At 48.6% G+C, this 23,770-nt stretch overlaps 1 protein-coding gene across 15 annotated transcripts in view; it reads left to right on the top strand.

Moving 5' to 3' along the window:
• BLTP1 (bridge-like lipid transfer protein family member 1) overlaps positions 1-23,770 on the top strand; it is a 1,831,302-nt gene that overhangs the window by 1,305,218 nt on the left and 502,314 nt on the right. The window lies entirely within an intron of this gene.

Genomic DNA, 23,770 nt, shown 5'->3' with positions numbered 1-23,770 from the left:
GGCCCGCAGGGGCTATGGATGCAGGGACTCCTTCATGGAAGCTCTAAGTGACCTGAGACTCGTGCGCCCCCCCACCCCCACCTCGCCTTCTTGCACCGGACCTCCTTGGGGTTGGTACACGCTGACTGGCTTTCGGCTGCTCATGACTCCTATACTGGAAATGTGAGTCAAGGCCTAAATTGGGCAGTGGCAGTGCCTGGACATGCATTGCTAGTGGTGGTTCTTTTCCAACTCCAAGTTAGGGGGCCCTGTGAGCAACGACACAGAGCTGCTAAAACCTCTCTGAGGCAACGCATTGGACATGGGGAAGAAGCCTGCCCTGGCATCCCAGTGTAGGTCGTGATAAACCGAATGTTTCTCAGATCCATTTGAAGATGGATAAATTCACTACCCCAACTTTGGGACCCACAAACACACACACCCTGGACATATTCCATACTAACACCTAGACTCTGTAGATTTTGGTGCAATTTTGCAGGCCATCTGTGAATCACAGACCGCATTAGAGACCAAGATTGGGGAGGTGGGCATCAAAGTCTCACTACTTCCAAGGTTTGCATAATGTGTTTGACCGTTTCCAGAGCAGAAGAACGTATCTCAGAATTGGAAGATACTCTACATTAACTCAATACTAAGGTGGTTTGCCAACATTGCTGTGTTCCACAAATTGAATGCATGGGCAGAGGACGCTGAAAATCACACCTGACTGAGTAACCTCCAATTAATTTGATCTCCAGATAGGTCAGAGGGCTCTTACCTGGAAAGCTTCCCAGAAAGCTGGACACTGAATGGATCTCGCCGAACTTGCTTTCAGCATGCTTTATTATTGAGCGTGCTCACAGTTCTCTGATGGCAGAGGTTGCCACCAGGGGCACACCACGTCCTACGTTCATAAAAATGCTGATTTTTAAATTTAGGGCGTCCAGCTGTGCAGCAACACTAATGCTCCAATCTTCTATAATCATGGTCCTCCCAGATTATACCAGGTAAGTTCAGCAGCAGGCAAATCCTTTGTGTCACCAAAGCAAAAACTGCGGGCCCGCACCGGCAGTACATGCTCGTGTTTCCCGCCAACCTTAAAGTCATACATAACTCTAAGAATTGGTTCATTGATACCCTAGACGCAACATGGAAATGGGCAACTGAACAACGTCCCTTGAGGCCCAACCCCATGCCAGACTAGGACCTCGGAAAAGTAGGGGCATGCAACATAACTCTTCATTATCCTCTTACTTGTAGACCGCCCAGCCAGAACGGAGTAGAAGAAAAGTCACCTGGCCTCAGTGAGGGCCGTGGGGCCTGTTAGTGCCGACGCGACCTTGAATGCTGATGGGGTGGATTTCGAGTGCCTGCTCGGGGAGGGAGAGGGGCGGCACGTATTGGGTTTCATTTGCGAGGCTCTTGAATGCCAGCATTCACGCACCACTCACAGACTCTATTTGTCAGCAACCCATAATCCTATCTTGTCAGCTACCTGCCAGGGGCCTCAGAATGTATAACTTACTGCATTTTACTTTTGTTCATTGGTGTGGCTTGGTTAATGGGGCAACAGATACTTATAGGGTGGAGGGGGGGGGGGGGGTAGTTGGGCTTGGTTGGCCTAGTGTTTTTATGATTCAGCAATGTTTTCTACAGTGCTATTTCAGACCAAGGGATGTGTGGGCCCGGGATGTGATTCCAGCCTGGGCCCCTCATTCACCCATCACTTCTTCCCATTAGTCCACCTCAACTATGTCGGCCTTCCACGCAATGGCTAGAATGTTAATGGGCTGCTTGGGCGTATTAAGAGAGGAGCTGTCCTCAGATATGCGTACAGACACACCCAGGCAGTCTTCATGCTTCAAGAAACCCAACTGATGGGCAACAAGTGCCTTTTATCAGCTAAATATGGTTATGATATGGTGTTCCACATAGTTTACTCCCAGGTTTCAAGGGGTGTAGCAATTCTACTCCACAAAATCAGCCATAATCCTTACATGCAGTACTTAATTTGAGCCAGTGGTTTCCGATGCTCAGCACCTGCACTTAATCATCAACACCGGCGCTTTTCATGAGCACCAGTTAAGGACTCATTAATTATGGTAGACACAGGAAGAGTACATAATTTTGCACGAATCACTGGATATAGCAGACACTGAGACTCAAACCTGGTTCCCGAGCTGCAGAGTTGACCGCTCTGGCCATTACACTACATCCTCTCCCCACTTTCATGTAAGTAGTTGGTTCTGTTCTAGGCGGCGCTAACAGGAAAATGGGCTGACAAGAGCTCCAGCACTTATTTGTTTTTACAAATTAACCACTGCTAACATGCATCCTCTGTATTTATCACATCTAAGTTGCTGGGGTTCCTCAGTCTGGGAGTATCTCTTTGCTGGTTTATGATGCCAATCTAGTAATGCGATTCTCGTGGGTCCCACATGGGGAGTGATCCTTGAAACATAGCCAACTCCTTATTTAAGGGTGTTGGTCCTTCTCTGCAAGCAATTGCCAGATATCCTATTTAAGTATTAATTAGTGTATAATTGTTGTTTTTTGGGGGAAAGTGAGGTTCCGTTGGACTTGTTATTTGTGACGTCACTTTTGTTGTTGTATTTGCTTCTCTGCCTACCAAGCATATCAATATGATCAGAGTTCCCCTGCCACCATGACTGGTGCTACTACACTCTCATGTCAACTGCCCCACAACACTATTAAATAGCCACTTGGAATGTAAGGGGTTTGGGATCAATTCACAAACGGCATAGAGTCCTGGTACAGCTCCCTTGCCGGAAGGCGAACATAGTTTACTTACAGATAAATCACCTTACCACTCCAGATGCCACGAAAATGCGCACCAAAAGGAGGGGACAAGTATTTGCCACTACATATTCCACGTTCGCACGTGGGTCAGATGTCAGGTTGAGGGCAGGGGTTCCCTTTGAGGCACAGGACGTTAAAACTGACATGAATGGGCAATATTTCGATTCAAAATTCTTTATTCTGTTTGTTAGAACAACCATAAAAGCATTTACATAGGTTAAAAAAAAATACATATTTACAATCACATATATAATTAGTCACAAGTACCATAACCATAGAAGACAGTAATGGTAACATATCTTATAAAAATAATACAGCATGATAGCAAGTTCCATGACCATTTGGAACAGTAGCTGGACATATCAACATTATGTAATCTCAAATATATATCTTTTCTTGGTCAATTAATAGCAACATTAAATTTCCTGACATTAATTGCTTTTAAAATATATAAAGCTACATGATAGCAAGTTCCCGGATCATTCAGTGCGCAAAAAGCAAATTCATAGCAGCATGATGCGATCTTACATTGTTTTTTATAAAAAAGTGGTTTCAGCTAAAAACATCTAAAATACAAGTAAAATTTACAAAAGAGCATGAAATGCACAGTACTTTGTTTAAAAAATCATCGCAGGGGGTAGAATCCAAGGGGCATGTTTTCATAACTGGAAATGCAACTGGGTGATGTACTATGCCTAGTCTCAGTCTAGTCAGCACATAACGATGGGAGAATTTATTCACTATAATCAAATAATCTTGTATGCCTCTTTTGGATTCACTTGATTGATAACATTTAAAACTTGCTTGTTTCTCTATGATACTCTTACGATTTTTATTTTTTGCTTAACAAGAATGAATCCTTAATTTCCTTTTTGTTTAAGGAGACCTCTGTTATCAGAAATCTGGCTATTAAATAACTTGCTGTATGTATCCATAATCTATTTTAACCATGGGATATGTGAATTTCTCTTGAAGAGTAAACAATCTTTAATGATGGATCTAGTAAAAACTGTTTCATCTTTAGCCCATATCGATCTCCATACCACCAGTGGCCGCATAGAGGTTAAATCTGCTAGGTATGTCAGATCCACCTCCCGTTGAATTAGCTCAGTCTAAGCTGAGGGAGGTAGATTTAAGAGAAGTTTAAAAAAAGCATTTTCTTCTTGATGTAGGGCATGGCTGCAATGATAACCCCATAACCCCGGACCATATAAGGCTGTAGTGACACATCTTGCCTTATACATTGTCAGCATTTACTTTATGGGGTAATTTCCCAAATTAGAAGCAAATCTAAAAACCCCATGTGCATTCTTAGACCTCTTGGAGCGAACATTAGTTAATTCCTGATTCAATTTCCCCTTACGGGTATAAGTTACCCCTAGATAGCAGAATGTTTGCACTGGGGATCTGCCAATAGAAAAGGCTTTAGATTTTGTTATTTTGATACTACATATCATAGTAAAAGTTTTTGTTTTTATTCTTTAGTAGTTTTCTTTCCCCTATAAACACTCTAAATTTATTCATGAGTCGTTGTAAGCCGACCGGGGTCCTAGACAGTAGTACCGCGTCGGCTGCGTATAATAAAATCAGTATGGGATTGCCAGATATTAACGGTGCATCTGCCTTTTCCAACTGCAACACTTTATCAATCTCATTAATTTAAAGCGAAAAAAGTAAGGGGGCAAGGACGCACCATTGGTGAATGCCACGTTTTACTTCAATAATTGGAGTGCACTCGCCCTGTTGTCCATATCTCATTTTACAAGATAACTTTTCACAAAGCCTTGCAAGAAAATGACTGATGCCTTTAGGTGCCCCCAAGTTAAGTAAACTAGGCCACAAAATGGTATGATCAACTAAGTCAAAGGCACTACTTAGGTTGACAAAGCATAAGTATATTCTTCCTTCTTTCGCACGTGTATACTTGCCTAATAACTCTAGATTAATACATTGTTCTATAGGCCCTAAACCTCTTCTAAAACCATATTGCACTGGAGAAAGTATATCATTATCATTTACACATTCCTCCAGTCGCAGTAATAAAACTTTGCTCATCAATTTAACGTATGAATCTAAAAGTGATATGCAACTGTAGTTATCTGAAAGAGACATGTTAGTGATAGATTCCTTACCTTAGAATATCCCCAGGCGTCAGACTGGATCCGGAAAGTTTTGCGTAGCAGTACCCTTGCGCGTCGGCAGGCGTCGTCTGCGGCTCCGCGTCCGTCGTCGTGGGCGCCGTGATGACGTCGTCGGAGTACTTAGACGCCGCCTCCGCGTGCTGACGTCAGTTCTTCTTTTTTCCGCGCCAGCCAGCGCAGATCTGGAAAGAACAGTTCCCTAGTCATTTTTTGACTAACTTTTTGGATCTTTTGGTCTATTTCGAAGTCTTCACGACTCCGACGGTGCCGTTAGGGATGCCCGGCTTCAAGCATTGCGACAAGTGCGACCGCCTCATGTCGGTTACGGATCCGCACCGCCTGTGCCTGACGTGTTTGGGCGTCGACCATGACGACGAGGCCTGCTCCGACTGTCGGGCCCTCTCGAGGAAAGCCAGGCGGGAGCGGTCCCGCAGGCGACTCGAGATCCGCCAGTCGGCCCCGCGCCGTGTGAGGTCCCGGTCCCGGTCCCACGGGAGGTCGAGGGACAGGTCGCGGGGACGGAGCCGTCACAGCTCCGGGAGTCGGCGCCACTCCTCCGGGTCCAAGTCGTCAGGTAAGAAGCATAAGAAGTCGAAGAGACATCATCGCTCTTCCGACTCCCCCCGACGCTCGCGCGATGCGGCCGGGGGTTCGGGTGACACCGCCCACGCGGCTCCTCGGGAGTCGCGGGCGCCGCGTTCGGCTCCATACCCCCCGGTCCCTGGGCTGAACGCGACGCCGGAGGAGATAGAGCGCTTCCTCATGGCCATGAGGTCCCTTTCCCCTCCGACGGGTTCCGCGGCGCCTTCGGGCCCAGCGAACCCGTCTGGGGGCCCTAGTGGGTCGGGGGCTGCGACCCCCACGCCGTCGGGTGCTTCGGCCTCGACGCCGCCGGCGTCTTCGGCGCCGGCGCCGCAGGGCCCCACGATCCCGACGCCGCCGCTGCCCTCGGGCTCGGCGCCGCAGGGTACAGCGGTCCCAGCGTCGTCGGTGCCTTCGGGCCCGACGCCGCAGGGCGCCGTTCGGCCCTTGTCGGGCGCTGGATCGTCCCCGGTGGACCTTACGACCCCCCCCCCCGGGGTCGGTCCGTGTGGTGTCCCCACCGGCGTCGGCCTCGGCCGACGCCGTCCCCGATGCCTCCTCTCTATCGGTTCCGGCGTCGGGACGGCGCCTGTCGGCGCCGATCTCGACGCCGTTCGGGGATTTCCATCCCTATGAACCGTCCTCATTTACTTACGACCCTGAGTCTCAGGAGATGGGGGAAGAGGAGGATTGGGAGGGGTCTGAGGACCCTCTGACGAGGGAATGTCAGTCTACCATGGACTGGACAGGAGACCTTGGGGAGGCCAGTGGCCTGGACACCTCTCCAGACACTGGATTTGTCTCTCCTCCTACCGTGGCTTCGGAGGAGGGCGCGACATATGGTGTGGTGTTGATGAGGGCTGCTAAGGCATTGGGCCTTGAGCTCCCCGTCGCGGCCGTGAGGACTAACCTCCTCACTGAGGTCCTTAAGCCGCAGTCATGCTCCATGGAGCTTCTGCTGCCGTTTAATGAGGCCTTGACGGACGTTCTTTTGGGCACTTGGTCCAGGCCCGCTACAGGTTCGCCTGTAGATAGGAACGTGGCCAGAAGCCACCGCCCGGCTCCGGGTGACCCATGTTTCCTGTCCACCCACCCCACCCCCGAGAGTCTGGTTATCCAGGCCTCTAACTCCCAGACCGCCTTCCCGACGGCTCCCCCTGATCGGGAATCCAAGAGGTACGAGGCCTTTGGCAAAAAGGTGTTCTCGTCCCTTAGCTTAGGACTGCGGTCTTCCAACACCGCATGCCTCTTGGGCCGTTACACCCATTCTATATGGGAAACGGTGGCGGAATTGCTGCCAGAGTGTCCGTTGGAGGTACGGGCCAAACTCGGCCAAGCCCTAGTGGAGGGCCGGGACGCAGCGAAGTATTTGATCAGGTGCGGACTGGATACAACTGACTCGCTGGGCAGAGCGATGGCTACGACGGTGGCGATTCGACGCCACGCCTGGCTGAGATCCGCCAACTTCTCGGCTGATGTCCAGAATACACTCATGGACATGCCGAGGTTAGGGGTCTCAGTCTTCCCCTACCTCGACGACTGGTTGTTGAAGGCGGGCTCGCCCCAGGCAGTCGTCAGCCACCTCCAGACTACGGCGGATCTCCTGCACCGGCTGGGGTTTTCCATCAATGTGCCGAAGTCACACCTGTGCCCCTCTCAGAAGCTCCCGTTCATCGGAGCGGTTCTCGACTCGGCGCAGTTTCGGGTTTGCCCGCCCGAGCAGCGGGTCCGGGATATACAGGCTCTGATTCCGGTCTTTCGGCCGTTATCCCGGGTTTCGGTCAGGTTGACGCTGCGGCTTCTGGGGCTGATGGCCTCCTGCATCCTTCTGGTGCATCACGCACGGTGGCGGATGCGGGCTCTGCAGTGGGACCTGAAGTTTTAGTGGGCCCAGCACCGGGGCGACCTGTCCGGCCATGTCCTGATCTCGGAGGGCACTGCGAGACAGCTGCAGTGGTGACTCACGGACCGCGATTGGGTCAACGGCAGATCCCTCTCCCTTCCCCAACCGGAGCACGTAGTTGTGACGGACGCGTCCCTCCAGGGCTGGGGAGGCCACTTGGGAGAGGCAGAGATCAGAGGACTCAGGTCTCCGGCGGAGTCCCGGCTCCATATCAACCTGTTGGAGCTGCGGGCGATTCGTCTGGCACTGAAGGCATTCCTCCCGTCTGTCCGAGGGAGCGCAGTGCAGGTGTTCACCGACAACACTACCGCCATGTGGTACTGCAACAAACAGGGCGGAGTGGGGTCGTGGACCCTTTGCCAGGAGGCTCTGCGTCTCTGGCAATGGCTGGAACATCAGGACGTGACTCTGGTGGTTCAACACCTGGCCGGTTCTCTGAACGCCAGGGCGGACGAACTCAGCCGTCGGTGCTCGATGGATCACGAATGGCGTCTGAACTCGGACGTGGCGCAAGGCCTCTTTCGGCAATGGGGAGAGCCTTGGTTAGATCTACTCGCCACCGAAGAGAACGCGCAATGTCATCAGTTCTGCGCGTTGGAATTTCCAAGGCGGCACTCGCTCGGAGACGCTTTTCGTCGCGAGTGGAGCTGCGGTCTGTTGTACGCCTTTCCGCCTATACCTCTTCTGCCCAGAGTGCTGAAGAAGATCAAGCGCGACCGGGCACACGTCATCCTTGTGGCTCCGGACTGGGCTCAAAGGTACTGGTATCCCGAGCTACTCAGCATGTCAGTCGATCCCCCGATTCGTCTGCCTCTTCAGGAGGACCTTCTGTCGCAGCAGCAGGGGACGGTCCTCCACCCGAACCTGTCCAGTCTCCACCTCCATGCTTGGAGATTGAGCGGCGACAGTTGAGGCCATTTGACTTGCCTCCTGAAGTTTGCAACATAATTCTGGCAGCCAGGCGTCCCTCCACAAAGACGGTATACGCCTGCAGGTGGAACAGATTTGTGGCATGGTGCACAGCAAAGGCTGTGGATCCCCTCAATGCCCCTCTCTCTGAGGTTCTTCTCTTCCTTCTTTCTCTTGCCTAGCAGGGCTCTGCTCTGGGCACTCTCAAGGGCTATCTTTCGGCTCTTCCGGCCTTTCTGAGACTGCCTGACCAACCTTCTTTGTTCAAGTCCCCTATTGTTAACAGATTCCTGAAAGGCATCACTCATACCTTTCCTCCTGTTCCTTTTGTGATGCCTCAGTGGGACTTGAACCTGGTTCTCACCTTTCTGATGTGCGCTCCCTTTGAGCCACTTCATAACTGTCCGCTTCGCCTTCTTTCTTTGAAGACTGCCTTCCTGGTAGCCATCACCTCTGCCAGGAGAGTGAGTGAGCTCCAGGCCCTCTCTTGTAAGCCTCCTTTCCTGTCAGTCCATCCGGACAAGGTTGTTTTAAGGACTAGGCCCTCTTTCTTGCCAAAGGTGGTCACGGCCTTCCACATTGGGCAGTCCATCACATTGCCCACCTTCTTTCCGCCTCCGCACCCCTCGAGAGAGGAGGTGAGGCTCCACCGTCTGGACCCAAAACGTGCGCTCTCGTTCTATCTGGATCGCACACGCCAGTTCCGGGTGGATGATCAACTCTTTGTTGGGTACGCGGGCGCTAAGAAAGGGAAAGCGGTGCACAAGAGGACCATCTCCCGATGGATTATCATGTGCATTCAGGCGTGTTACTCCTTGGCTAAGAAGGAACCACCTGTTGGGCTGCGGGCTCATTCCACTCGAGCCACGGCCACTACAACTGCCTTGGGACGAGGTGTGCCCTTGCAGGACATTTGCCAGGCAGCTACGTGGGCCTCGTTGCACACGTTTGCTAGGCACTACTGCCTGGACAGTCAAGTCCGGAGGGACGGCTACTTTGGCCGCTCCGTTCTCCAGGACTTTCTGGTGTAAATATTGGTTCGCAGACCCACCACCACGGGGATGGTATTGCTGGGGTATGTATTCTAAGGTAAGGAATCTATCACTAACGTGTCTCTTTCAGATGCACAAGTTACTACTTGTGTAACGATATATCTGTAAGAGACATTAGTTAGTGATAGATTCCTTACCGACCCACCCATCCTCCCCGTTCTGCGAACCGATATCTAGGGTTAAGGTCTTCCCCTTTCAGGGCCCTAGTTTCTTGGCACCAGTGTCGGTTTTTGTCATGGCTCTGCGCTTCTGGCGCGGAAAAGCTGTGGCTAAGAACTGACGTCAGCACGCGGAGGCGGCGTCTAAGTACTCCGACGACGTCATCACAGCGCCCACGACGCCGACGACGGACGCGGAGCCGCAGACGACGCCTGCCGACGCGCAAGGGTACTGCTACGCAAAACTTTCCGGATCCAGTCTGACGCCTGGGGATATTCTAAGGTAAAGAATCTATCACTAACTAATGTCTCTTACAGATATATCGTTACACAAGTAGTAACTTGTGCTTTAGCTTCTGACCTGTCTCCATTTCTATAGATGAGGACAATAACTGACTGACCCCATAATGGGGGTATGCACTCTGTCACTAATTGATTAAAAACCCTTGTAAGCATTGGCACCCACAAATCAGGCTCTGCTTTATAAACATCAACAGGTACTCCATCAGGGCCCGGCGCTTTCCCTCCCCTACTGCCCCTCAGTCCTTCCTGAACTTCTTCCACTGTAATATTTAATGGTATGAGATGCCACTCACTCTGTATTAGATTAGGTACCATGGATGTTGAATTAAAAATACCCCTAAAATATGATACCCAAGCTTCGCTTGTAATGTAAGATAATAATTCCAAGAATGAATCATCCTTCAAAACTGCATATTTACAGTATCCCAAAATAGCTTAGTATTTGCTGTATTTGCGGCAAGGGAGAGTTTATCCCATGCTATCTCTTGGAGCTCCATTTTCTTAATATTAAGGGCAAGTTTGTAATTATATCTTATGTTTTTAATTATACATTGTCTCTCTTCTTGATTGTAAGGCTTGTTTAACTTGCTTTAATGCTTCAGTGCAAGTATTGTCAAATTACCCCTTCCTTTTTTTAATCCCCTTCCTATTGGGAGCCATTAAAATCCGTTCAATAATAGTATTAATCTTTGTAAAGTTGGCAATCAGCTCCCTAGGGTCTACATCTTCTTCTTTTAAACAATAGGTAATCTCTTTGTTACATTTTTAAACAATTTAATTTATAATTTTTTGGGGTTCCATACCATCCCATCTAATACGTGTCCCATTTGGTCGATTTGGGACATTGTTTATTACTGTACCTTAATGCATTGACTTTTTTGGGCCCCACATTTGAAATGGCATAACAATACAATTATGATCACTTAGTGATAATTGGGCAACCCGTGGGGTATCGCACATGTAGGTAGCGTAGCGTTGGATGAGATTAAAACATGATCAATAATCGAATTAGCATTCCTCCCAATAAATGTTGGTATCGGGTGCCCATCGATATCACATGCACACTGTAATATTTCAAAATCATATTTAGCCATCATTGTGTTTAACATTTCCCCATATACATTGTGTATACAATGTGTACAATCATCCCCTAATAATAACTCTTTTTATTGAAAAAGAAAAAAGGCATGTGACATTAATAAGGCATTGGTGGGAAACCGTTCAAAGTGGCTCATACATTAATTGACATTCTGGCGTGTACGTATTACATTTTTGAGGCTGCAATATACATTGTTAACATCTTCTAATAGCTCCCTCATGCTCCTTGGTGGCGCACAGATTCCCCCCATAGACATTCCAATGTTCCCATATTTGTGACCATTTATTTGGGCGTCTTCTGGCTTTGTAAATAGATTTTTCAGTCACCATACACCAGTCCATGTCATTGGCCCAGTCTGCTACTTTCGGTGATTGTTGAGCCCTCCACATTCGTACACTATATCTTTTGGCTACCATGAGCCCCAATGTGACCCATGTGCGTTCCTTGGAGTTTAAGTCTGTAGGATCCCAAATGTTCAGCAGCTCTAATTTAATTTTGCAAAGAGTCTGCTGCCCTAGTGCAGCCTCCATCTTGCGCATCACCTGATCCCAATAGTTCTGTATCACTGCACATTCCCAGAGAATGTGAATAAAAGTGCCCTCCTGTCCGCAGTTCCGCACACAGCTACCATCGCTAGTGTATCCCATACTGACTAAGAGCTAACTCTACATATATACTCTATGGAGAAGCTTCAGTTGGACCAGGCGGAGTCGAGAGGAGATGGCCACCTCACGAGGAGAGGCCACCACCATCTGCCACTCCTCATCATCAAGACTTGCAACGTTGTGGTTCCATTTGGCTCGTCGGCGGGTTAGGGGATCAGCTACATTATTAATTAGCTTTTTGTAGATGAGGGATATGGCCTTTTCGGGGAGATCCCCATCAAGTATTCTGTCCTCAAGCGGGGAGGATTCAGGAGGAACCTCGCCCCTGGAGATGACAGCAGGCAAGGCGTGACTGATTTGCAGATATCTGAAATGTTCGGTTTGGGCTAACTCATACTCCTGTTGCAATTGATGGATGGAAATCATCCCATCTGCTTTCCATAAATCTCCCACCTTAGAAAAACCTATAAGGTCCAACTTTTCAATTCCCTTCGAACGGATCAGTCTTCCCAACCGGTCACAATACCAAAGTGGCGTAGCTTGTGTGAACTTCCCTTCCCAACCTAAACTCCTATTAGCCATCTTCCATACTTGCACTGCGTGGCTGGGTGGGCCTGTCAGGGCTGGTCTCAAGGCGCGAGTGTTTAGAGCTTCCTCAAAACCACCACTGGGAGGAGCCACCTATCCATTTTGAAGGCCGGATCATCCTGAGATCTATACATTTATTAGTTGATGGCAGCAAGTTGTGTGGCGCAGTAGTATCTCTTGATATCTGGGAGCACTATACCTTCGTCATACTATCCCAGCGTGAGTTTGTGTGTCACAATACGTGGTGGTTTACCCTCCCACAATAGGTCTCGAACTACGCTGCCGATTTCCTTAAAGTACGAGGCAGTAACTGGGATTTGGGTGTTCTGCAATACATACAAGAGTCTAGGGAGGGACATCATCTTGAATAGGGCGGCTCGCCCGAAGAGAGTCAACGGAAGAGACTTCCAGTGCTGGACGCAGCTGAGGAGGGAGAAGATTTTTCTCATGAAAACTAGCAAGATCCCTGGAGACCCCGATCCCCAAATACTTAAAGCCATCAACGGCTACTGTCAGTGGGCAGTCCCGGGGTAGTGAAGGTCAGCTGCCAGAAAGGATGTAAAGCAATGATTTGGACCAATTTATAGTATAACACTGCTTCGTGCCTCCCCATCATCATTCTTAGTGCCATAAACTTGAGTAGCTGCCAGCGAACATGTTTGCTTGTTAAAATCTCCAACCCATATGAGTACCACATTATTACTAATGGAATTTCTAAAGGTATCTAGCCCTTTATCCAGCTCAATTACGCTGTTCTTTCTGTTAGTGTAGAACACAAATATTATAATAATTGATTACAATTACATCCCTCCCTTCTTTACAATGTAGCCAAATAATCTGTGAGTGTGCCCTAATTTGTAGCAGTTTTTTAACAGTCACTGATAGGTTATTTGAAATGAGGATCAATAGTTCCCCGTTTCGCTCTTCCAGCGCTTGATGGTACAGCCTCTAACCAATAGGATGAAAATCCATCTATATATATTGGGTTGAGGCACCTGGTTTTTTGCAGGCACATCATGTCTAACCTGTTAATAAAATCTTGCCATTCTAACGTTTCTCATTTACTCATAAAGCTTGCAATGTTCCAGGTTGCTATTTTATAGCCATTTCCTATACTGCTCTCTGAAGTAGCAATTGGGGTTACCAGGTAACTATCTGCATCCCTGTATTTATCAATCTGAAAGAAACAGTTAGTTATAGATTCCTTACCTTAGAAGTACCCCCAGGCATCATATTGCATCCGGATATTTTTTTCATCAGCAGTACCTCTGCGCTACGGAAGGTGGCGTTGGTCGCCTCGCATTCGTCGTTGGCATTGTCACTGGCATGGCGTCGCAGTAGCTTCTTAGACGCCCCCTGGCGCGCTGACGTCAGTTCTTTCTTTTTCCGCGCCAGCCAGCGCAGATCCGGAGAGAGCAGTACTTCCTGTCACTTTTTGACTGAAATGTTTGAGCAACTTTTGTCAACGTCTTTTTGAGTTTATGACTCCTGGTGCACATAGGGATGCCCGGCTTCAAGGCTTGTGGATCCTGTTCTCGACTGATGTCGGTTACGGATCCGCCCCACGTGTGCCTCTTTTGCCTGGAGTTCGACGCCAACCCCAAGTTGTGCTTGGACTGCCGGGCCATGGCTCCGAAGGCTTTGCGGGAGCAGTCCCGAAAGCTTCTTGAGCGCCAGCTGTCGGCTCCGTGCCGTTCGAGGTCCCGGTCGAGAGGGAGTTCGAGGGACCGGTTCCGGACCCAACACCACTCTTCCAAGTCTTCTAAGTCTTCGCACTCTGGGTCAGGTCAGTCAAAGCACAAGAAGTTGAAGAAGCATCGCTGTTCTTTGACTTCTCCTTGTTTGTCGGCTGACGAGGGTGTGGGCGGTGCCTCTCCGCATGCGGAGCCTGAAGAGTCAAAGCCGAGTTTCCCTCCCTTTCCGGGACCCTGAGCGACTCCTGCCTAGCTGCGTAAGCTTTACGAGGTGATGCACACCATCTTTGGGCAACCTGAACCTGCCGGTCTGCACTCTGGCCCCTCGGACTCGGTTGGGGGGTTTAGGCCTTCTCCGCGGGTGGCTCCGGCACTGCAGGCCCCCCTTGGATCCAGGCTTGGAACAGGATTGGCGCCGGTTGACCTTATTATGCCTTCACCAGCGCAGCTTCTTCCGGCATCGCTACCACATTCGACGCCGGTCGTTCCCCAGGCCGGAGTCAACTCCGGCCTCCATCCTAATGTGGACCCGGAGCCGGACAGGCGTCGTCTGATGCCGGATCTAGCGCTGAGAGGTGTTGTTGTGCCCCTGTTACCGCCTGGGGTCCCTTATAGGCTAGATTGACATCCAGAGGATGAGGATGAGGAGGACTGGGAGGGGTCAGGTGACCCTCTGACTGACCAGTTGGACAGTGAACAGGACTGGAGAGAGGAACTGGGGGATGCCAGTGGTCTGGACACCTTCCCTGACCTTGGCATGTTGTTTCCTCCTACTGTGGCTATGGAGGAGGCAGCTTCCTACGCAGTGGTGTTGCGTAGGGCGGCCGAGGCTCTCAACCTTGAGCTCCCTACAGTGGCGGTCAGGACTAACCTTCTGACAGAGGTGCTTCAACCACAAGCAAGCTCTTCGGAGCCCATGCTGCTGTTTAATGAATCCCTCACCGACGTCCTTTTGGGCACCTGGTCCAGGCCCAACACAGGGGTCCCTGTGGATAGGATGATTGCCCAACGCCACCGCCCGGCTCCGGGTGACCCCACTTTCCTCTCCCAACATCCCACCCCTGAGATTTTGGTGGTCCAAGCCTTTACCTCCAAGAGCCCATTCTCTCCACCGAATCCAAGAAAGTGGATCATCTTGGAAAGAAGATTTTCTCTTCCGCCAGCTTGGGACTGCGGTCGGTAAACACTGCATGTCTATTGGGTCGTTATTCCCCCTCTGTTTGGGACACGGTTGCGCAGGTGCTGCCTCAGTATCCGAACGGGGCCCGGACAGTGCTCTCCCAGGCTATTGCTGCCACGAAGGATGCAGCAATGTTTACCATCCGTTGTGGGCTGGATACCTCTGACTCTCTGGGCAGGACGATTTCCATGTCGTTAGCTCTTCGACGCTATGCGTGGATGAGATCGACTGGATTTTCTGGGGATGTCCAGAATACTCTCATGGACATGCCCTTTGATGGCCGTCGCTTTTTTGGCGACAAAGTGGACACCGCTCTAGAGCGTTTCAAGGACTCACTGGCTACGGCCAGGTCCTTGGGCCTCTCCAGCCGCCCACGCAGTCTGCTTTTCGCACCTTTTGTGGCTTTGGAAGGGGTTCCCCACTACGTTCTGCCCAGAGCCACAGGCCGATGCAAGTTCCCTAACCTTTGTGCGGCCAAGACGTGGGAACCAGTCGTGGTTCAGGGGTCCAGTGGGCGGGCCAGTCCGCCAACCGTCCCCTTTGCAGCAGCCTCTAAGTCTTCCTAGTCCGACATTTCAGACCCATCAAACGCCAGTGGGCGGCAGGATTCGCCATCACATCCCCCACTCGCACAACGTCACGTCGGACAGGTGGGTTTTGCAGATAGTCCGAAAGGGCTACTCCCTTTCCTTCTAGGCTACCCCTCCAGCAATTCCACCCCAGTACCACCGTATGTCTGAGGATCACCTGGGCCTTCTCCAACAGGAAGTTACAGCTCTCCTGGCCTAAGGAGCCATCAAGCTTGTTCCTGTCCCAGGAGTAGGTTGTGGTTGTTACTCCCACTACTTTCTGGTGCCCAAGAAGGACAAGGAACTGCGTCCTATCTTGGATCTCAGGAACGTCAACCGCTTCCTCTGGAAGGAGAAGTTCAAGATGTTGACGCTAGCTCAGGTCTGGTCTGTCCTCGACCCTGGAGACTGGATGGTAGCGTTAGACTTGCAGGACGCTTATTTTCACATCTCTGTCCTGTCGGCCCACCGGCGTTACCTGTGGTTTACAGTAGGTCACAAGCACTTTCAGTTTACTGTGCTCCCCTTTGGCCTTACCAGCAGCCCTCGAGTGACCACAAAAGTGATGGCGGTGGTCGCAACTCATCTGCGCAATCAGGGGTTCCAGTCTTCCCATATCTCGACGACTGGCTGTTGACGGCGGGCTCGCCCTAGACTGTCGTCTCCCACCTCCAGACTACAACCGACCTCCTGCATTTGCTGGAGTTCTCCATCAATGTGCCAAATTCACACCTGATCCCCCTCTCAGAAGTTCCTCTTTATTGGAGTGGTTCTGGACACGTTACGGTTTCGGGTTTATCCTCCAGAACAGCGAGTTTGGGATATTCAGGCTATGATCTTTCAGCCTCTAGGGATGACTCTGAGGCTGCGGTGCCTCATGGCCTCCTGCATCCTGCTGGTCGATCATGCCAGGTGGCATATGCAGGATCTGCAGTGGGACCTGAAGTTCCACTTGGCGCAGCATCAGGGGAATCTGTCCGATTGCGTCCAGATCTCGGAGGGCACTGCATGTCAATTGCTGTGGTGGCTCACAAACCAGGATTGGGTCAACGGCAGATCCTTCTCCCTTCCCCAACCAGAGCACACAGTGGTGATGGACAGATCCCTTCTGGAATGGGCGGCCACATGGAAGAGGTGGAGATCAGAGGTCTCTGGTCTCCGGCGGAGTCCAGGCTCCACATCAACCTTCTGGAGCTCCGGGCGATTTGTCTTGCACTGAAGGCATTCCTTCCCTATGTCCAGGGAAGAATAGTGCAGATGTTCATGGACAACACCACCGCCATGTGGTACTGCAACAAACAGGGCGGGGTGGGGTCGTGGACCCTATGTCAGGAGGCCCTTTGCCTCTGGACATGGCTGGAACATCAGGGCTTATCACACCTGGCAGGTTCCAGGGCGGATGAACTCAGACGCAAGTGCATGATGGATCACGAATGGCATCTTCACTTGGAGGTGGTGCAAGGTCTCTTTCAACAGTGGGGAGAACCTTGGTTAGATCTTTTCGCTACCAAAGGGAACTCGCATTGTCAGCAAATCTGCGCATTGGAATTCTCAAGGAGGCACTCGCTAGGCGACGCTTTTCAGCGTGAGTGGAGTTGCAGTCTGTTGTACACCTTTTCGCCTCTTGTACTTTTACCCAGAATCCTGAAGTAGATCAGGCATGACCGGGCCCAAGTCATTCTGGTGGCTCTTGACTGGGCATGAAGAGTCTAGTATCCCGAGCTGCTCAACATGGCCATCGATCCTTCAATCCTATTGCCTCTTCAGGAGGATCTTCTGTCGCAGCAGCAGGGGACAGTCCTTCACCTGAACCTTTCCAGCCTCCTTGCGTGGACATTGAGCTGCGGCAGTTGACGTCATTTGACTTGCCTCCCGAAGTTTGTGATGTAATTCTGGCAGCCAGGCGTCCCTCCACTAAGACGGTACACGCCTGACGGTGGAACAAATTTGTGGCATGGTGCACAGTAAAGGCTGTGGATCCCCTCTTTCTGAGGCTGTCTTGTTCCTTCTCTATTTGGCCCAGCAGGGCTCTGCTCAGGGCACTATCGAGGGCTATCTTTTGGCCATTACTGTCTTTCTTAGTTTTCCTCCTCTCTTCAAGTGCACGGTTGTACACTGTTTCTTAAAAGGCATAACTCTTCTCTTTCCTCCTATTACCTTCAGTATGCCTCAGTGGTACTTGAACCTGGTCTTAATCTATTTAATGTGCTCTGCCTTTGAGCCACTTCACAACTGTCCCTTGAGGCTTTTAACTCTAAAAACTGCATTCCTGGTGGCCATCACATCTGCCAGACGAGTAAGTGAGCCCCAGGCCCTTTCATTCGACAAAGTTGTCCTCTGTATTCTTCCATCCTTCCTTCCAAAGGTTGTTACCTCCTTTCACATTGGGCAAACCATCACTTTGCCCACATTCTTTCTGCTTCCGTATCCTTCGAAAGAGGAAGAGAGACTCCACCGTCTGGACCCAAAACGTGCGCTTTCCTTTTATTTGGATCGTGCCAAGCAGTTCCGGAAGGATGACCAGCTCTTTGTTGGCTACGTGGCGCCAAGAAAGGTCGGGCCGCACACAAGTGGACTATCTCCTGATGGGTCATTTTGTGTTTCAGAGCCTGTTATTCTGTAGCAAAGAAGGAGCTTCCAGTGGGGCTGCGTGCCCATTTCACCAGGGCGCCTGCCGCCACTACTGCTTTGGGACGAGGATTTCCTCTAAAGGGCATCTGTCAGACAGCTACGTGGGCATCGCAGCACACATACAAGACACTACTGCTTCGACTTCCAAGTCCGGAGAGACAACTTCTTTGCCCGTTCTGTTCTCCACTACTTTCTGGTTTGAACTTGGTTCGCAGATCCACCTCCAGGGTTGGTATTACTGGGGTATTTATTCTAAGGTAAGGAGTCTATAACTAACTGTTTCTTTCTGATGAACAAGTTACTTACCTCAATGGGGAGGATGGGTGGGGCAGTAAGGAATCTATAACTAACCTATGTTTCTTACAGATATATTGTTACCGAAGGTAAGTAACTTGTTCTTTAGTTTATTAGGATGAGCTATGTCTTTATCTCTGTGTCGTTGGGTGGGGAAATGTTGGTTCTAGGTGCTGTATACCCGCCAAACAAAAATGTTTCCTCTAGTGTCTGTCCTACATTTTAACAGATTGGTCTCATCTCCCTTGGTTGATAAGAGGAGACTTTAATGCAGTCATGGATGTTGATCTTGACCGCTCTCACCCCCCTCTGCCACACACAGGGGCACCAAACAAGCGAAGTCCTTGGGGAGTTGGGTGTGAAGTTGGTCCTTGCTCGATATTTGGAGGGAACACAACCGAGACTTATGTGAATATTCCTTCCTTTCCCCCCTATACCGGCTTCATTTGCAGCTGTACTGTATCTTATGTACATAACAAATGGTCAGGTAATTTTAGCTTTTAAAACAGGCACTAATCATACTGTTCTCCAGGAATTACAACTCACGGAAACCACTAAACAACCCCTCGTCACCACACTGCTTAAACCTGGCCGAGCCCCTGTGGATCTGTCATCGTACAGGCTACTCGCTCTACTAACTACTGAATATAAAAGTCTTAGCAAAGTATTGACCCACAGACTACTCCCCTTGCATTTGAATTTCATCCATGTAGGTGAATGCAGATTTGTCCCACATGAGAGCACATCACTTAACATTCAATGCCTATATCAGGTAATGAAAAAAGCTCATGATATCTTCCCAGACGCCGGCTGTCTGTCCCTGGACCTCCAGTAGGCTTTTGAATCTTTAAGTTGGGATTATATGTTGATAGTTCTGTAGCTCTTCAGTATACCTCCCTCCTTTGTTAATTGAGTTAAACTGTTATATGCTGTTCCTACGGCAAGGGCCAAAACGGGCGCACACATTTCCATGGAGTATACAATAGGTAGAGGTACACGTCTTGGGTATCCATTGTCACCATTGTTGTTAGTGCTGCCATAGAGCCTCAAGTACAAAAACTTTGGCAGGAGGCAGCGAATTGGTGCATCCTGCAAAGCCCCCAGACACATGCAATCTTCTTATACGCAGACACCATGCTTGTCTATTACCGAGGCCTTAATATGAATCTTGTGACAGTTGCTGCACTCTAGCAGCCATTTGAGGCCTTGTCTCTCCTCCAGGTCAGTCATGCCCTTTCCTTTCAAGATGCCATCTCGCAGGACAAAATCAGCATGAGAGCGCGGACCATACCGGTTGTCCAACACACATTCCGCTGTTTAGGCATCCAGGTACATAGGTCTTCTGCTGACCTATTTGATGGGAACCTCCTTAAGGCTGTTTCAGTGTCCTGAGCACAGATAAAGTTGTGAGTCACACTACCCCAATCTGTAACAGGTCGACTAGCCCTTTAAAAAATGGCAGTGCTACCCAAATTGATTTTTATTTTGTTAATCTTCCATAATTATTCCACAGGGGTTTTCATAACCTTCGATTCCCTCCTACTTGACCTTATCTAGGGCACTGGTAGACAACGTGTTAGCCTCCAAAAATTACAACTACTGACAGACAGTGGTGGGCAATAGGACTTTCTGTCCTATTGCTCTGCAGCCCAACTACAGTGGCTATACCATTGGTTTGCTGGAGTACATCAATAGGAAATAGATTATACAGGCTCTATGTTGTGGGTGGGTCAGTTGTATAACCTGCTGCTGCCAGGGGTCGCACGTCACTCACACGTCCCCTACGCAATGCCCCACTGTATTGGAGGGCTGTGCTCCATACCACACACACCACAACACCTTATGCATTGAACATGCCTTTGTATGGTATGCCTATCCCATTCGGCAGACTCACATCAGCAAGATTGGCACCGTGGAAGGTGGGGTTGGGATTACCACAGTTGGTGACCTCTTTGAAGATGGCTTGCTACTGTCCCATCAGGACTTTACACAACTCCATGGGCTGTCTGGGACTCTTTTCATTACACATGCACACATTATACGTTATATTTGCATACACTGGTCACCAGCAGATTCAGAACTAACCACACCTGCATTTGTTCAGGCAGTACATGACATGGGAACTGACAGACATTTAGTAAAATGGCTATGTAAGTGCCATTGCTCCCACTTACACGTTTCACTTACACTGCTGAGGGCCATGTGGGAGACAGACCTTGGCCGCATACTCCGCGACAGGGAGTGGCGTTCTGTGCTACAATATCCCAGCTTAATCTCTCGCAAAGCGAGGTTCAAGTTCATTCAGTTCTCATTGCTGCGTAGGGCATACCTAAAGCCTTTGAAATTGCTCAGGATATTCCTTTCGCTTTCTTGCTCATGCCAACACTGTCGTACCAATGGTGCAGATTTACTACACATATTGTGGTCCTGTCCCACTCTGCTCCCTTATAGAGGTCAATTTGGTAAACCCTTATCTCCCTATGGGCCGACCACTTTAGAGCACAGTAGAACATGATACATTGGGACTCTACCTTAGACCCAAAACATTAAAAACTGAAACACGGTTTGCCGGCTTAGCAAGTCGGCAGTTAATGCGGTGCTGGAAGCCCCACACCGCGCCCCTATTGGTTGGTTGGCATGAAGAGGTCTGAGATGGGATTCGGCTAAAAGCTCATTGATACATAGGGAGGAATACCACAGGCTACGTAAATGGCCCATAGCTATTGAGTGGGATGCCATGCTGGAACTCATTAAAACACAAGGGGAGGACATTAACTGATCCTGTGCCGTGGATTAGTGGCTGATCGGATCAGGTCTCCTACTCCTGGTGCTACCCCCCCCCCCCCCCCCTCCCCCAGTCTTCATGGTTCAAAAAATATCGACATTCAGTACTTTCTTCTCTGACAGTTCGTACAAAAGGACCTTCTCTATTCTTATTACTGGCAATTGTGGAATTGTGAAGTGCCTCATGGTATGGCAGACATTCTGAATAGCTTTCTCCTCGATCACTCTGACACCGTTTCCTCACCTCGCCAGGACAGTCCCGACTAACAGAGCGCGTTACAAATCAACATATAACATAACATAACATGTTAGGGGGGTGGGGAGGAGGGATCGTTATAAGGATATGTACTACCTTGTTTTGCATTGTCACATACATTGTCATGTTATATATGTGATGGTACTAGATATCCTCTTCGTTGAGTAGCAGACATATATGTTAACTGTTTCCATGTTAAGGCTAATGCGTGATGGTAATGGCTGTACATGTACTGTAATCCACTACATGTCTTCTTCCTGTTTTGATAACTCATATATATATATATATATATATATATATATATATATATATATATATATATATATATATATATATATATATATATATATATATATATATATATATTCCAGTACTCTATCTTTGAGAATCCACTCAGCAACAGGACTCGGATAGACAAGCGCGGACCCAGTATTTCGTGCTTTCTTGAAAGTTTATTCAAAGAAAAATTTCGCCTGCATCAGTCTGCCGCCATGACGCGTTTCGGTCCGACCTGGACCTTGATCACATGACGCGTTACGCATGGACCCCTGCCTATTTTAAAGTGACAAGCAATCAGTAATAAAAAACAGCTGTAACATTTGCACAATAGAATTAGAAAACAGACTGTGCAATGATATAGATGTAAACAAGACCGCAACTAGGATACCTATGTACAATCCATATTGATATTATATACAATAAAAATGGATAATATTTACAAATGAATTCATAAATATACACCTATATAATAATATAGAAAAAAATGATAATCCATATAATTACATCTCAATAAGAATTCATGTATATAAAAAATATAAATATACATATTTAAATAACTTAGAGATATATTACAAGACGATTTTCCAATGTTATGAGTCAATCATCCAAAATTCTAATATGTATCCATTCACTTTAAAAGCAGTCTTGGAATTTTTTCTGTTTCTTTAAATAAAGCCCAAGTGGGCGAGCGCTTCAAAATAGGCAAAGGGGTCCTAGGATATAAAGGGATCGATGTTATCCACTGCCTAAAATGTCTAGGCGAATAAAAAAAGTGATAACAAGTGCAACAGTGAAAAAAATATATAATACAATTAACAACCCTATCAGACCCTGTACAAATAACAGAGATATCCTGTAATGTTAAGTGTATAAGTGATTTAAAAATTCGAGTAATACTCAAATGTGTTGTATAGCGCAGAGATGTGGACTAACAAGAGACATCTAAAAGGCGACTTAAAAGATTCTGAGACATGCTGACAAGCAAAAATTACTATACAGTTATACAGTTGATTCATTAACAAATTAGCCTGAAAGCCAGTAAATCCCAGTGTTCAGTGTGGAGACAATAGAATAGAGATATTGTAATTTATATACAAGTATATAAGTCCTCCGTGGTATTAAGACCATTTGGGACCTTGGAATTAAATTCCAAAATATATCTAGTTTCTAGTACTCTTAAAGCACTATCCCTATTGCCTCCTTTACGTGAAAGGGGAATACAATCCACAGCAAAGTACTGAAGCAAGGTGTTGTCACTGTCATGCTTAGCTTGAAAATGTCGTGCTACAGGGTAGGCCTGATCCTTGTTATTGATGGCCCTGAGATGTTGCAGGATTCTCATATGTACCGGTAGTTTTGTACTGCCCACATAGCGTAATGCACAGGGGCATTCCAGCACATATACGACATATTCACTTTTGCATGTTATGCGTCGCTTGATTTTAACAGGGTCAGGCAAAAATGGAACACTGTATTCTTTGACATTTTTCGCATGTTTACAGGCTTTACATAGGAGACATTTGAAAAAACCTTTTTGCTTGGACAGCCAATTGGATGGGGGTCTAACCTCGGGATTGCATTTGTTTAGACAGTTTCCCATGGACCTGGCTTTCCGAAAAGTTATCAGGGGAGTGGGATTGCTTTTAAGCAAGTCATTGCCTATAACCGGATCCTTCAACAGTAAATCCCAATGTTTCCTGAGAATCTTTCTGATGGCCATTTGTTGTTTATTATAAGTCATGATGACCCGTAATTTGCTGTTTGGGTCATCGGCCATAGCAGGAGTTTTCGGGGCCAAGATGTTATCACGAATCAAGGTTTCAGTTTTACGCATAGCCTTGTCAATGATTCCGGGTTTGTATCCCCTTTGAAGGAACCTTTCCTTGCAACTTTCCTGAGCCAGTTTGCATTCCTTGTTATCACTACAGATGCGTTTAATCCGCA

This window comes from Lissotriton vulgaris, chromosome 3_1 (genome assembly GCF_964263255.1).
Source record: "Lissotriton vulgaris chromosome 3_1, aLisVul1.2, whole genome shotgun sequence".
NCBI lineage: Eukaryota > Metazoa > Chordata > Amphibia > Caudata > Salamandridae > Lissotriton > Lissotriton vulgaris.
The sequence above is the reverse complement of the archived record's forward strand: the minus strand, read 5'-3'. Positions and strand labels throughout refer to the sequence as shown.